The sequence below is a fragment of the Gymnogyps californianus genome, chromosome 3, assembly GCF_018139145.2.
Source record: "Gymnogyps californianus isolate 813 chromosome 3, ASM1813914v2, whole genome shotgun sequence".
NCBI classification, from domain to species: domain Eukaryota; kingdom Metazoa; phylum Chordata; class Aves; order Accipitriformes; family Cathartidae; genus Gymnogyps; species Gymnogyps californianus.
This window is the reverse complement of record NC_059473.1, coordinates 109,481,964-109,495,585: the sequence shown is the minus strand read 5'-3', so window position 1 is coordinate 109,495,585 and position 13,622 is coordinate 109,481,964.

Genomic DNA, 13,622 nt, shown 5'->3' with positions numbered 1-13,622 from the left:
TTAGCACACCCTGCTGATGAAAGATCCCCTCCACAAGGTCTTCCCTGGGTAGTGCATTGCTCTTCTAGTATACTCCCAGTGCTACAGAAGCATGGTGCACTACCAAAGGAACAGCCAGGACCAGGTTACAAAATGATCCAGGTACTTTAGTCCGCTCCAGTTGCTGATAGGAGCCAGGGCCAGAAATTTATTACAGCCTTCATGACATTACAGCCTGTAGCTTACACTAGGGATGATGCTGAAACCCAACATCTCCAGGCTTTTGACTGTCTCAAAACAGAACAGGAATGTTTTAAGTAAGTTATGTGATCATTTCTACTCGAAAAGCCTAGCAAATATATGACTTTTAATGTATTTGAGCATTAGCTGATGAGTTGTGTGGGATTTCTGCACTCTGAACTGCCTGGACTGCCATCTTAGAAACAGACTCAACCTATGGATTGTTAGGAAAGGTAATTTATTAATAATTCTTTACTTGAAAACACATCAATCCATATATAACCCCTTTTGGGGAAGAGTGGGAGCAGTATCAAATTAGGAGATTTTTTTTTCTTTAGTTATCCCTACCTACTTGTTACCCTGGGGGGAGAGAAAAAAAAGTTATTTCTTCATTTCATCAAACAGGTATTTCTGAAAGACAGAGAATAAATGGTTGAAATTATTGCATTTTACATTAGAAAAGCTGAGCTCCATCATATGATCCATGATGGCAAGCATTAATTTTTTCTCTGTGAATAGCTTTATAAGACAGGATGGAATAAACAAGTGCTTTCCTCACTCTTTTCCTATACAGTCTGGTATTCTAGAAAACTCCAGAGGAAAGGGGTTCAATTTGCATGTAACAAATGGAGTACAAATTAGAGTTTTTCAACATCTGACACTGAGATGCTTACAGGCACAGACTGTATGCTCTTCTACCTCCCTGCTTCTATTGTAAATTAGGTTTAATCAGGAAAGAGAAGCAAACCTAGTTTTCTATCAGTTTAACTCACATTATATGACAGCCAAATCACTCCTTCCTCTGCTAGTTTTCTTGCTTTTTCTAGCAGGAGAAATCTGAAGGTTACTGGTGTTACAAGGTACTGGTGTCACTGGCAATCCATATAACGATGATATGTACCTCATCTCTTCTCCAACGTACACTATTGGTATTGACCTGATAACTGAGGCAGAGCCTGCTTTGTTAACATCCTTCTCATTTGCTGTGGCATTATTTTTCTGTCTCCTAGACCGGTCTGAAATAAAGAAAGAGAAAATTTAGAAAACAAAGTTACAGTTTTATTTTTAGTTCATGATTTGCAGGTACAGAATAAGATTTAGCATGTAAAAAGTTTCCCACCTGAACAGCCAGCATCTTAAGCTCTATTTACAGAGCTTCTTGCGTTCTTTCAAGGTCTAGACTCATTTTTAAATAGCTGCGTTCCTATGCAATGCCTGGGGGTGCTGGCTTTTCAAAGGGCAGCTGGAGGTCATTTGTTAGGTAGAAGAGTGATAGCTGGCCTGGAAATCTGGGTTGGCAAGTGATACTTGTCATTAGTAAACAGACCTGCTACAATGGCAATGGCCTACCAGGAGTATCTTTTACAGTGTCATTCTTGTAACCCAGAGCAACGCCATAGGCATTTTGCTGCAATGGGTGATCATCCTCTTTGGAAACTCATCAGCTGCAGAGGCTGTACCCATCTATCTGTCCCAAAAAGTCACTTGCTGCTCTTGCACCTCTTCCAGGAGGTGTCACCTGCCCTATCCTGGTGGAAGCTTCCTTTTCTTTCTCGCTTCCCTCATGAGCTCTTAGAAAGCTAGGAACCTAGACTGATAAGGGCAGATCTGATCAGACTGCCTGATGCCCTCACACCATCTGAATACATTCCTGTGGTATTTGTTGCCCATGCTCTGGAAGAGAGGGCCCAGCACACCGGGTGTCCGCCTCTCCCCAGTTTCCTCAGGCTGAAGGGCTCCCTGCCTGTGCATGCTGGTGTCGGGATGCCCATGGGGGACACCCCAGGAGGTCCCCAAGCCACAGCAGAATAGCACAGTGGTGGCCGACCCAAGCGAAGGAGGCTGGCAGAGGGTGCCCGTGTGGCCCCCACAGGCCCTTGTGGGTCGAGTACTCCCCCAGGAGGGAGCAGGCAGATCTTTGTCCAGTTGCACAAAGCTGGAAGCCTTCAAACTCTTGTCCTGTCACCGTAGTCAGGTCTGTATAATTTCTTTCTTACTTCTGTCTGCCAACCTATCTCTTGCTGTCTTGGTGGTGCCTGTTGCCTTGTTACTGCTATTGGCACTGGTGTTTTATTTCTTATCACTGCTGGGAGCTGCCTGTTTTCTTTCTGGTTTTATACAGATCTAAATCCTACATTTATCTTTCTTTTGTCAGCAGCAAAGCTTGCAGATACTTCTGCCATCAACCTACACTGAGTTTGGCTTCATATTCACTTGTCCTCCATTTTTAACCCATGTTTAACTTACTCTAGTATTTTAAAGCAACAACATTGAGAAATTTGACTTTTGAAGTTTTCACAATAGAGCTAGTTTTTCAGTATAATTTTTCCTTGCTTTTTACTTTGGGAGAAAAAAAAAGATATATTAGTGGGATAATTATGAAAAACCTTAATTTTTCAAAAGTAATATGATAAAAGTGATATAATAAAATATCAATAACTGCTGAAAACATTTTATTTTATTTTCTAAAAATAGGCAAGACACAGAAGAAAAATAACAAAATGATTGCTATACAAATGTGCAAACACTGATTTAGGAAATATGAATTTTAAAAGTCATATTTATAGCTCTAATGTTTTTCAGTTTCAGTAAAAATTCTTTTCATTGTGTCTCTGCTTTGAATCTTTGACATGTACAGAGAACTTGGAAGATTGTCTCTTGGTATCAGAGGAGGCTCTTTTTGCTGAACAGTTTGCAGAACAAGAAACTCACCCTCCTTGGCAGCTGCCCGAAGACAGATTGAATGTTGAGGGAAGCTTACATAAAGGGAAAGCAAGCACTGGCACAGTGACTGATAAATCTACTCCTGCCTCCTAAAAACTGCTGAGTTGAGGGAAAAGCCACCATCAGAACTGTAGTGCCCAGGAAGGAAAGACAAGTCCCAAATATATAAGACTGTTCTTTCACCATCTCTGCCTATGGGCTCCAGAATGCCCTGTATGACAGCTGATATTAATGACTCTTCTTTAGCTCATTTCGCTTCACTTTTCATAAACATTTGCCAAGTCTCTCAGCCTTTTATAGAAAAAAAAATCTGTCTCTTATCTATCTAACTTGTTTCTGCAGTCCCTGCCACATGACGGTGTCCATGTTGGTTTCAACCACAGGTGTGATTCTAGTAAGAAAACAATGACTCTCACCCTTGTTTTGGTGTCAGTGCTTCATTGTCACCCATGTGAAATCATTATAATGTGTACATATTTTCTGGAACCTGAGTATGAATCAGCTAAGCAAAATGTTTTAAAGAAATTCCATGGACCAAAGCCGACTCCTTTCCTCCTGAGCCATGACTCACCTACAGAGTGGATACCTGATGGAGGCCTCCATCTTCCAGGTTACAAATGGAGAAATCTCTCTCCACTGACAGATTCTGCAGTGAGGAGATGTCCAACGATATATTCTCTGTTCAAACTGTTAATTGTTGGACAAGCGTCCCAGAAACATCCCACTGCTCCACAGTGAGCCAAGGAGCTGAGTTTGATGTGGCATTCCTTGGGGACGTGTATCTTCTTGTCCTGCAAGAACTGTAGGAGAATTGTGCTTTAAAGTCCTGACTTGTAAATGGAACATCGTGTTCAGTTTCCTTTCAACTATTTGTTGGCTAAAGAATTCTTAGTTATCATAGATAATTCTAATCTGAATTCCAGTTTTAATCTTTCAGACATCTTTTAGACTTTCTTTTAAAAAATGATCTGTTCCTCTTTAGTTAATGTGGTTATTGGAGTATCTTTTATACTGCCTAATTTAGTTTTCCTTTAATGTATCTAGAAAAGAAGTTGGGGTTTCAGACTCCCTCAGGAGATCTAAGATTAACTGATAAACCGATAATGTCAGTTATGGAATTTTAAATCCAGCCAGAGGCAATCTAGCCAGGAAAATTTTGAAATTTTTATTTGGTTTCGTATTTATTTAACCTTTGGTTTTGTTTTTCTTCCTTCTTTTTAAGAAGGTTATCAATGAAGTGGTAACTGGTAAGAAAAACTTGTTCAAAGCACCATTGATGTGCTTAAAGAAGCACAACATATTCTCAATAAATTCTCTGTATAAGGGAACAAGTGTCTGGAGTTCATCAGCATACTGGTGTTCAGTGTTACTGCCAAGATTAGCACCCACACACATACAGGCTATGTCTACTCTTGTCTATTCAAAGAGGCAGGATATATTAACTCCAGGAAAATTTCATGAGGAGGTGTCAAAACAGCTTCTGTATTGATTTACCTCTTGTTGACTTAGAGCAGAGACAGCATGAACTCCTAGTGCTCTGCACCTAGGCAGGTAGATGTGTTTATAGACAGCCTGGTCATCAGCAGGGAATTAATGTAACTCTGTCATCACCAGACATATGAATTTTTTAATGAGTTTCAACACAATGTTAATAATCTGGACAGTAAAAAAATGAATAGAGAGACATAACTATAGGAGCAGTCAATAAATAGTAATTTTATCAGTATTCCTATAATATCCATTATATTTGCGGTAGAAATCTATGGATTTCTAAATTCTTTAATATGGCCCCAATTCAGGAAAGTACTTAAATCCATTAAACTTAAAAAGAGCTCAGTTTCATGATTAACTTTGTTAAAGCTCAGTACTGAACTAAAGCACTAACTTGAATGAGACAGAGGAGCCTCAGCTTAATTATCTCACAACATCTATCGCATTTTAAACCGCTGCTTAGTTTAAGATGGTGCTTCACTTAACAACAGGGAACGATGGTGACAAATCAGTCCCCTGCATAGTGCCTCTGTTCTATACAGCAAAGAAACAGAATATGCCTGAAAGCTGATGTTTTACAAGTGACCACATATCATCTGTCAGATACAGGTAAAGAGATGTGGAAGGACCTACCTGAAATATAAACTCCCTATTATGTTAAATTTTTCCTTTCAAAACCTAGCTTTGATGAAAACACACTTAAAGTCATGTTACACAGTATACTGCAACATGGATGCTGGTTGGAGGTGAGAGTTTACTGATCAATTCTGTACAGTCAGCAAAATATATTTCTAAGGGTATTAGTTGAGGCTATAGTTTGGCAGCTGTTTGCGTTGTTGTGTTATAAACCAGATTTGGGTCCAGGCTTCTCTCCTTTGTACCAGCCCAGCATTGCAAAGCCAGAAGGCAGCTGCCTTCAGTGCACCACTGCTGCAGCCTTTGGGCACAGGGGACCACGATGCTTATATAGGTACTGTGGTATTCATTTCTCCTGGACAGAGAGAGGCCATCAGGAGTAGGGAAAGTGTGCGCTGATCCCAGAGTGCACATCTGCCTTCCTGAAGGATTGATTTAGCCAGTGGCATGTAGAGGAGCCCTCAAAAAACCAAAGAGAAGTTTTAAGCTAAATAGTCAATTTTTGATCAGGTGAACCAACAAAGAAATCATAAAAGAACAACAAAAAGACATAGCATTTCTTCAACATAATGTTTTTAGGAAATTTTTTTTTGACGAATGAAACTAATGAACTAGACACAATTGGGAGAATGTGTGTTATTGACTTTAATTAAAAAGGACACCTAGCCTTAAGAGGGAACACAAAGTCAAATCTGATAACCAAATGCTAGTTCTGAATTATCAATATTTTTTTAAAGACTAAAGATATCAATATTCCTACAGTTAAAACAAACAGCAATGTCTAAATCTTCAAAGTGTCTTGGGAGGCTTGGGAGGCTGATCCAGTTAAAGGTCATATGAATTGCACAGCTAAAATCCTCGACCTGACTTTGAAAATATGATTGGGTCAAGGGAGAATGGTGCAGATAAAAGGAGCACTTACACTAAGCTGTTCCTTTTAAATGTCACTAGAAGTTTTTTTTTTTACACCCCCACCTCTTGTCTTCCTACCTTGTTTCACTCCCTTGTACACTTCTCCCTCTCAAATTGTAAACATCTTGAAAGTCCTGGCAAGAAAACCTGAGACAGATAAACTATCCATTAAAATTAAGTGGAATGCTTTGATTTTCGCCTAGAGAGGAGGAGGAATCAAGCTCTTTTCTGTATTGGAAACAGGCTTACAGGTAAAAAAGAAAATTAAGAAGGATGCCTCTGGCTACCCAGCCTGTCATTTCAGGTACCTTCCAACACCCACGGATTGGTCCTCACAAATGAAGCAGTAAGATTTTTCCTCAGAAAGAAGCCCCCACCTTTGTAGCACAGATAGTCATCTGGCTAAAGTTATAAACAACAGCACAATTACCCCTTCTCTTGGGCCCCAGCTATATTTTACAGGCACACACTTAGGCTAGAAACAGACCAGCAGGCTCACACGACATCAATACCGGTCGTTGTGTTCCTCTTGTAAATGTGAAAACCAATTACTTGTAAACAAATATGAAATGAAGTCTCAGGGTCTAGAGGGAAGAATGAAAGTAGACTTTAAAAAAAATGTTTTCTGTGTTCTAGGACAGGCTTAGGTGAAAAATTTTAAGTCTGTATCTATGCTTCACACCAGCTAAATGTTTTTGTTTTCTTGGCTGCAATAATTATCCTTGGTCTGGTGTTTTCTATTCAGGATTAATTTGATCAATTTGTGCTACTGGTGGGAAAGTAGGAGTTGATGACATAATATAAATCTTTTTTACATTGTATAATCTTTTTTTAATTATTTTGTATAGCTGTACATGGGGGTGGTGGTGTGAATATATGTATAAAACATTGAAAAGCTTTTCAGGGGAGGAATGAAGACCACACTAGCACTGTGATAAACTCAACTTTCTAGAAATTGCCTAGATTGCAATTGTCTGAAGATAGCTCACGTCTGTAACAACAGCAAATTGCAATCATCTGATTGTTCTCAGGTGCTCTTTAGAGATTACATTTGGAGTTCTTGGGCCTATTGCCGGTGGATATATGCCATATCCAGAAGCCTGAAAAAATATAAGCTATAGAAATAGCTCGTTGGCTCACTGGCTGACCCAAGGGATAAACCCAAGGGAAAATCAAAATGTGCCTAGTTAACTCTTTGATCACAAGACTGTGGGTGCCTCTCAACTTAAAGATTGATTTGAAGCCCATTGACATAAAAACTGAAGTAACCAGGCTTTGCATAACCAAATAACGACACACCCTGAGCAGGCAGAACTGGGGAGGTTAATTATTTTCATGGAGCAGGAAAAGGGGCTCCCCAAGGATCTGTTGACAGCACTGAGCCAAGTGTGAGCTGCACCTGGAATGGCTGGAGTCTGAAATCAGGTGCTGTTTATTAGCGTTGCCTCATCAAAAAGAGCTTACAGGAGAGTAATTTATTTTGTTTATATTAAACAGTCAACAAGGAAAAGAAGAAAATGTGCTGTTCTTCAGGTCAAAATATTACTTATTACTCTAATAAGCACTTAACTCTTTTTGAGAGAGCAGCATGGGCAGACGAGATTTTTTTCTGCAGTGCTTTAAGTCATTCACTTGATTTGTTGCCATTTACTGCAGTTGTGTAATGGCTATAAAACTGGAAAAAACATAAAACATAAAAGAAAGGTGTTGAAGTCAGCCTTAAGGTACTAAATTCCTGACAGCAGCTTGTAAAGCAGTGGAGATTTAGGTGCTGTAAGATGACGCTGGAGGTTGTGGTAGGTGACGGAAGGTGCTGAAGTGATGAGGCTATGACAAACTGGAATTATGCAACTCTGAAAAAAGGACCTGGGCACCTCCTGATCCCTGCTTGTTCCTGGGGGCACCAATGCTTCACAGAAGCTTTTCATTTGACACAAATGGTCTTCAAACATCTAAAACTCCTGTTTCGGATATGCCCAGAATTACACCTAAATTCAGTGTGAGGCCTGATCTGATAGGCATTTACAGAGCACTCCTGTCAGAGACTGAAAACATTAAAAGCCATACAAAATATAGATGGGCTCTTTAAATACAAAAAGTAAAAAAAAAAAAAAAATATTGGTGATGTCCTTTCATGTAGTTTTTCAGTGGAGTCTTACGGAGTCCCTGAGGCTGAGTTGCAGATCTGTTGTGTAGACAGCAAGGAGCTGACCTGTGCATCAGGAAAGGACTCTGCATCACATATGTTTTGAAATGCCTGGTACCTCCCACGTTCAGTAGTTGCATTCCAGTGAGGCATATGTGGAGGAAGGAGAAGACCTTGGTTCAGTCCCTCTCCCTCAGACTGAAGAGACTCAGAATTTTCATTTCATCTCTCAGGAGGATTTCCTACCCACCTGGCTAGAGGCCACCAAGTAACAAAATGCTCTTACTATTGGATCTGGTCCACCACAGAGTAACCAATTTAAAATGCACGGCTCCAAAGAACGACCTTCACTCTTAAGGCTGGTGTATTCAGGTGTATTTGGAGCAATGCTCATTTTGTGTTCCCAAGAGTCCCTGCTCTATGGATTATTTTGCTATGAAAAGCATGAGATTGCTTATTAGAGATTCAAGATAAAACCATATCTACATATATAGCTAAAATACATCTAATGAAGATGCCAGAAACTGACTGTCCCTTTTGAATGACAGGGAAAAATGGGGACAATCAGTGACATTTAAAGGTGAGAAATTCAAAAGGGTCAATAAGAGATAGTTTTCACAGCATGAAGGTTAGACTGCGGAGCCTGTTGCCAACCACAGAGGCTGGGATCAAAACTTGGTTATCATAACATTCTTGGAAGGGAGATGAAATCTTGTGCAACCTAGAGTTCAGGTCAGATTAGCTGAAGTTCCTCATTACTGGATTCCAGTACCTTAAAGTATGTTGTCTGCCACCGTGAGAGGCTGGATGCTAGGCTAGGTAGGACTGTGATTGTAATGCAGGGTGGTCATGCCTCTACTCCATTAAAATGCCATCTATTGCTATTATGATAATTCACTGGTGGACTATATATTTATATACTGTACATATTTATATGTATACACATATATATTTATACATATAAATGGAATAGATTAGTTTTATTGTGTCTTGATACTTGTTTTCATGAAAAGCACAGGGCAGGCTGTGGTCAGATGCCAGGAATGAGGGGAGAGGGAGTTATAACAGGTATATGAAGTGGGTTAAGAAGGATATAAACTTTCCCCTTCCTCCCAGTAGCATATCTGAATGTGGTTAGTGATTTCTGTTTCACTAGTGGGAGCTACTATGCAACCTTGCCTTCTGTCAAAGTCACTCATTCCACAGGTTGCTCCCCTTCCCGCTGCACAGGAGCTTGAGGCAATGCTACGCTCTGTCTGATTCTGCATGGCCCCTGCCTGGTTAGGTCAAAAAAGAGTTGGATAGAAATAGAGCTATAACAGTAACTCCTAGTGGACAGGGGCCAATGTATGTGCCACATCTTTTTTAAATGCAAGTTGATGCATCTGATACTGCTTTAACTCTCAGCAGTGAGTGTAGCAGCTCATCTTCCCAAATGGAGCTCCATGTCCTATAGGCAGAGGTGAGATTCAGAAGTTTTTGCATGATTCAACTTCTCATTTTGGTCATTGAACATAGAATGAATTTCCCTCAGCCCCACTTACTGGATGTCTCTCATATTCCTTGACTGTGTCAAGTTTCTAAATTTATTTATATCACTATTTTCAATTGCTGTTAACTGACCATTATTAGCATTGCCTCTTAATAGGCTTGTTCAGATCAAAGGACATTATGTTATTGATATAGAACTTCAGGACAGCTTCTTTTTGTAGGACCCTTTCCATCTACCATCAAATCTGATGCTAGACCCATGAATAAGGAACTAATGCACACAGCACTGCTTAAGAGCCTACTCTAAAGCCTATCAAAGTCAGTGACAGTCTCTCCTGTGGCTTTAGTGGGCTGTGGGTTTTGTTTCAAGTGCCAGCAGTTACTCAAGTTACATCTAAGTGCTGGAGCATGGTCTTTAGTAATATGAACGCTGGTTATTGAGGCCAGAGTTAGGTCTCAGGCTGCCTGCTGAATAATTGAGGTAGAAAAGTGAACTGAAGTCAAGGAGCAAACTTCTGCTTAAAGGACATTACAGTGGGAGAATGGGAGGGTAAATGTGGAAGTCTGCACAGTATTTTCACCATTAGAGACTGCTGTTTGACTGTCCACATTGTTTACAGGCAGTTTGTCATGCAGTATCTAAACCCAAATCTTTTCCATAGACTAAGCAAAAAGAGAGCATCAGCAATGCAATGTATCCATTAGTGCTACTCATCGCATTCAGTTTACTAAATCTTTTAGGAAAACCTGCCTGACAATATCCAGTCTGTAATAACCACCCTCTTGAAATATTGTATTTACTTTATAGCAATACCAGGAGAACAATTTAATAATAAAAATTATACTGAGAATGACGCTCATTTTTAGCTGATATTTCTAAAGCCAAGGACATTTTATCACCATTTTAATTTATGATTATGGAGTGGCTTAAGAAACTAAACCTAATTCATGATCTGAGTGAGAAGAATTACTACAAATATATTCCATTACCCTCTATCACCTATGGTCATACTGGTGTTCATAATATGTCTTTTTTTTTTTAAAAGCACAATGTCCTCCCTATCCTGAAGTACTGGAGTGGTTCAGCTAAAAGCCAGAAGACCCTAGAAGTGCAGAATTAAGACAAACATAACAGGTGACCTCAGTGGCATCTCAGATGATTCAGTATTATAGTGAAGATAAGAAAAGGATATTTTGTATAACATCAGAACATGGAGTAAAACAGTGAATCATTTGTTGGGTAGATGAGCTCACACATTAGAGAGGGTCTTTGTTACTAATTTTTCTTTTAAATTAATACCTGCTTCCTTTGGCTTTTGCAGTGATGTGTACAGCACTTGGAAAACTATATCCATCCACATCAGTAAACTCTTTAACTTCAGACAATTGAAGCAATATAGGAGGTAGGGAATGGAGAGGATCAATTCCAAAGCCAGCAAGGCTCGGAGAACAGAGATAAGGGAATCCTGCCTGAAGTAAATTAGCCCAGACGAAGAGATTCATACTGAATTGAAGAGGGCAGTGTGCAATGGTGGGACCAGCAGGGAGCAATTTTAAGCCTCCACCCTGCCAGCTGTTTTACATGGGTGGTCCCTAAGCATGCCTGGTATGTAATTAACCTGAATCCCTGGGTAGCATCTGTGGCATACACACTGGTATTGCATGCTACCATTTCACCCCAGCTTCCCTGCGGGTCTGACAAATGAATGTTGTGTTACAATTACAGCAGCCTGAAACCAGCCCTACATTTTTGTGCCTCTCTTTAAAAATAAGGAACGCTCTTTTCCATTAGCTGCCAATTGAAGCAAAATTTATTTTACAATTAAAAAAAAAAAAAAAATCAGCTCCAGCTGTAAAACACTTGCCTCTATCCCTGAAAAACAGTGTCAAGAGTGGAAGGAGCACAGATTTGCACCCACCGATCCTTGTTATGTAGAACATATTTTCATCATGTTCTTAGAAATCTATTAGGTCTTTGATCTGGCAGATTTCTTAACTGATGATCAGTTTTCACCATATAACTAGTGTTACTGAGCTTAGGTGCTTCTAGGTAAGTGCTTAACTAGACCAGGATGTTAATCTTGCTACACACAGTGCAGGAAGACGCTTGCTTCTACATGAAGTCGCAATGACTACAGTCAATGGTCAACGGGGATTAGAGTCCATTGACTTGGGACTGAGCAGGAACTAATGTTAGGCACAGATAATTGTTTGCAAAAAACTCCAAACCCCTTACCTTTCAAGATGAAACAGATTTCCTAAGCCAGGAGGGTTATTTTTGCTGGTCATTAGCTGCCATAAGACTTTCTCTCAAGCAGAAAGCACGCTGTATATACTGTACAATGTTGACTTTATTATGTTCTGACTCCACTGGTTGTATTACCATTTTAACTACATTTACCATCTTTTCTTAATTTGAAAAGAATCTGTTTCTCATAGCGATGCTGACAGATTGGTTGGCATCATGAAAGTGTTTGATATGTTATCATAAAATCCTGTGACTTGTGAAATGATGTGATTTAACCTACAGTTACCTATGCCAATTTCAGTAAGGTCTGATTGACAACAGGCACTTGTGCAAAAAGTGAGATACTTCTAATTAGAAGCACTGTAAAAGCAGCAAAACAGTGACAGTGGGCACTGTGCTATCACCTTCACTGTTTTGTTTGGTCCTCTTAATATCTAAGTTACTGGGAAGGTTACTCCTTTGTCAGAGAAGACCCATGAGGCATATCATGCTGGTAAACTCCTCTTTTTCCAAAACACGCTTTGCAGTGGAATTAATGTGTCTTGGCTGTGCAGCATGGGATAATGGGATTTTCTTGCTGGGAATTCAGGAGGAGTGTTCCTGGAGGACTCTAAGATTATACCGGGAAGAGTTCAGCTCTGCATACTAAGGCTTGTTGTCTAGTAATGCTATGTCTAATGTTGGCTTGAATCTTTTTGGCTGGAATCAGACTCACAGAGACAATTTCCAGATGCTGGGCCAGAATTTTTCTACTACTCCAAAGATGGGAGAAGGGGGAATCCACCTGTCTGCATCCCACTGATTGTTTAAGCTAAGCACCGAGCAAGAAAGATCAGCCCTCTGGATCTTCCCAAATTTCCTCAGGGACTTAAGCATGTGCTTTGGCACAGGAAGAGCAAGGACTGTTTGCCCATGGCCTGAAAGACTTATTCCTGACCGAAGCTGAAGCGCTCTGGCGTGCTGCAGCTGCATGGGAGAGAAACAAACTCCACCTCAAAGCATGAGCTTGCCTACACTGCTTTTACTTGCCCTTTCCAAACTATGAGGGTTTGCCAGCTATTATGCGTATATTTTTGTAATTTTCTGGTCAGCATGTGGATTTACATTCTATGGTGTGTATATTACATGCTGCTCCCTGACGTTGGCTAAGATAGCCTTCCCACTGGAGGCATCAACCATGCTGCAGCATGCATGCAAAGTGCCTGCCTGCACATACAGTCTGTTGGCCCTGGTGAAGGTAAGTCATGGCGATAGCACAGCACAGAGCTTTCTCCAATGATTGACTATTCTTTTTAGAGATGATAGTGGGGTATCTCCATGGGGGTGGCAGTGCAGTGTCAAGGGGCTGGAGCTAGCTTCAAATGAGTTCACTTTGGTAGTGACAATAGCTCTGTGTGACACTTCTCTCCTGGGTAAATTATGCAGCTGTCTGCAATATATACGTACCCTGTAGAACTGGGGCTGTCTGTTTGCCCTGTTTTCTCTTATTAATATTCCTCCTGCAATAATTCCTCCCCTTCCTCCTCTCTAAATTATATTTCCTTTTGCTTTTTTTTCTGAAGGAAGAAGCATTTTGTCCAATTTTGTACTGCTAGAAAATGGAGCAGGCTTCATTGTCCAAAACCTCTTCTTTTTCTTCTCCTTTCCTAGGATTTTCAATTCACACTTTAAGAAAGATTCATGTCTTCTGAGAAAGAAATGACTGGAGTTTGAGGTTTTTTCCCCCGTTTTTTCTTTTAGTCTTTCAAGGTGGGG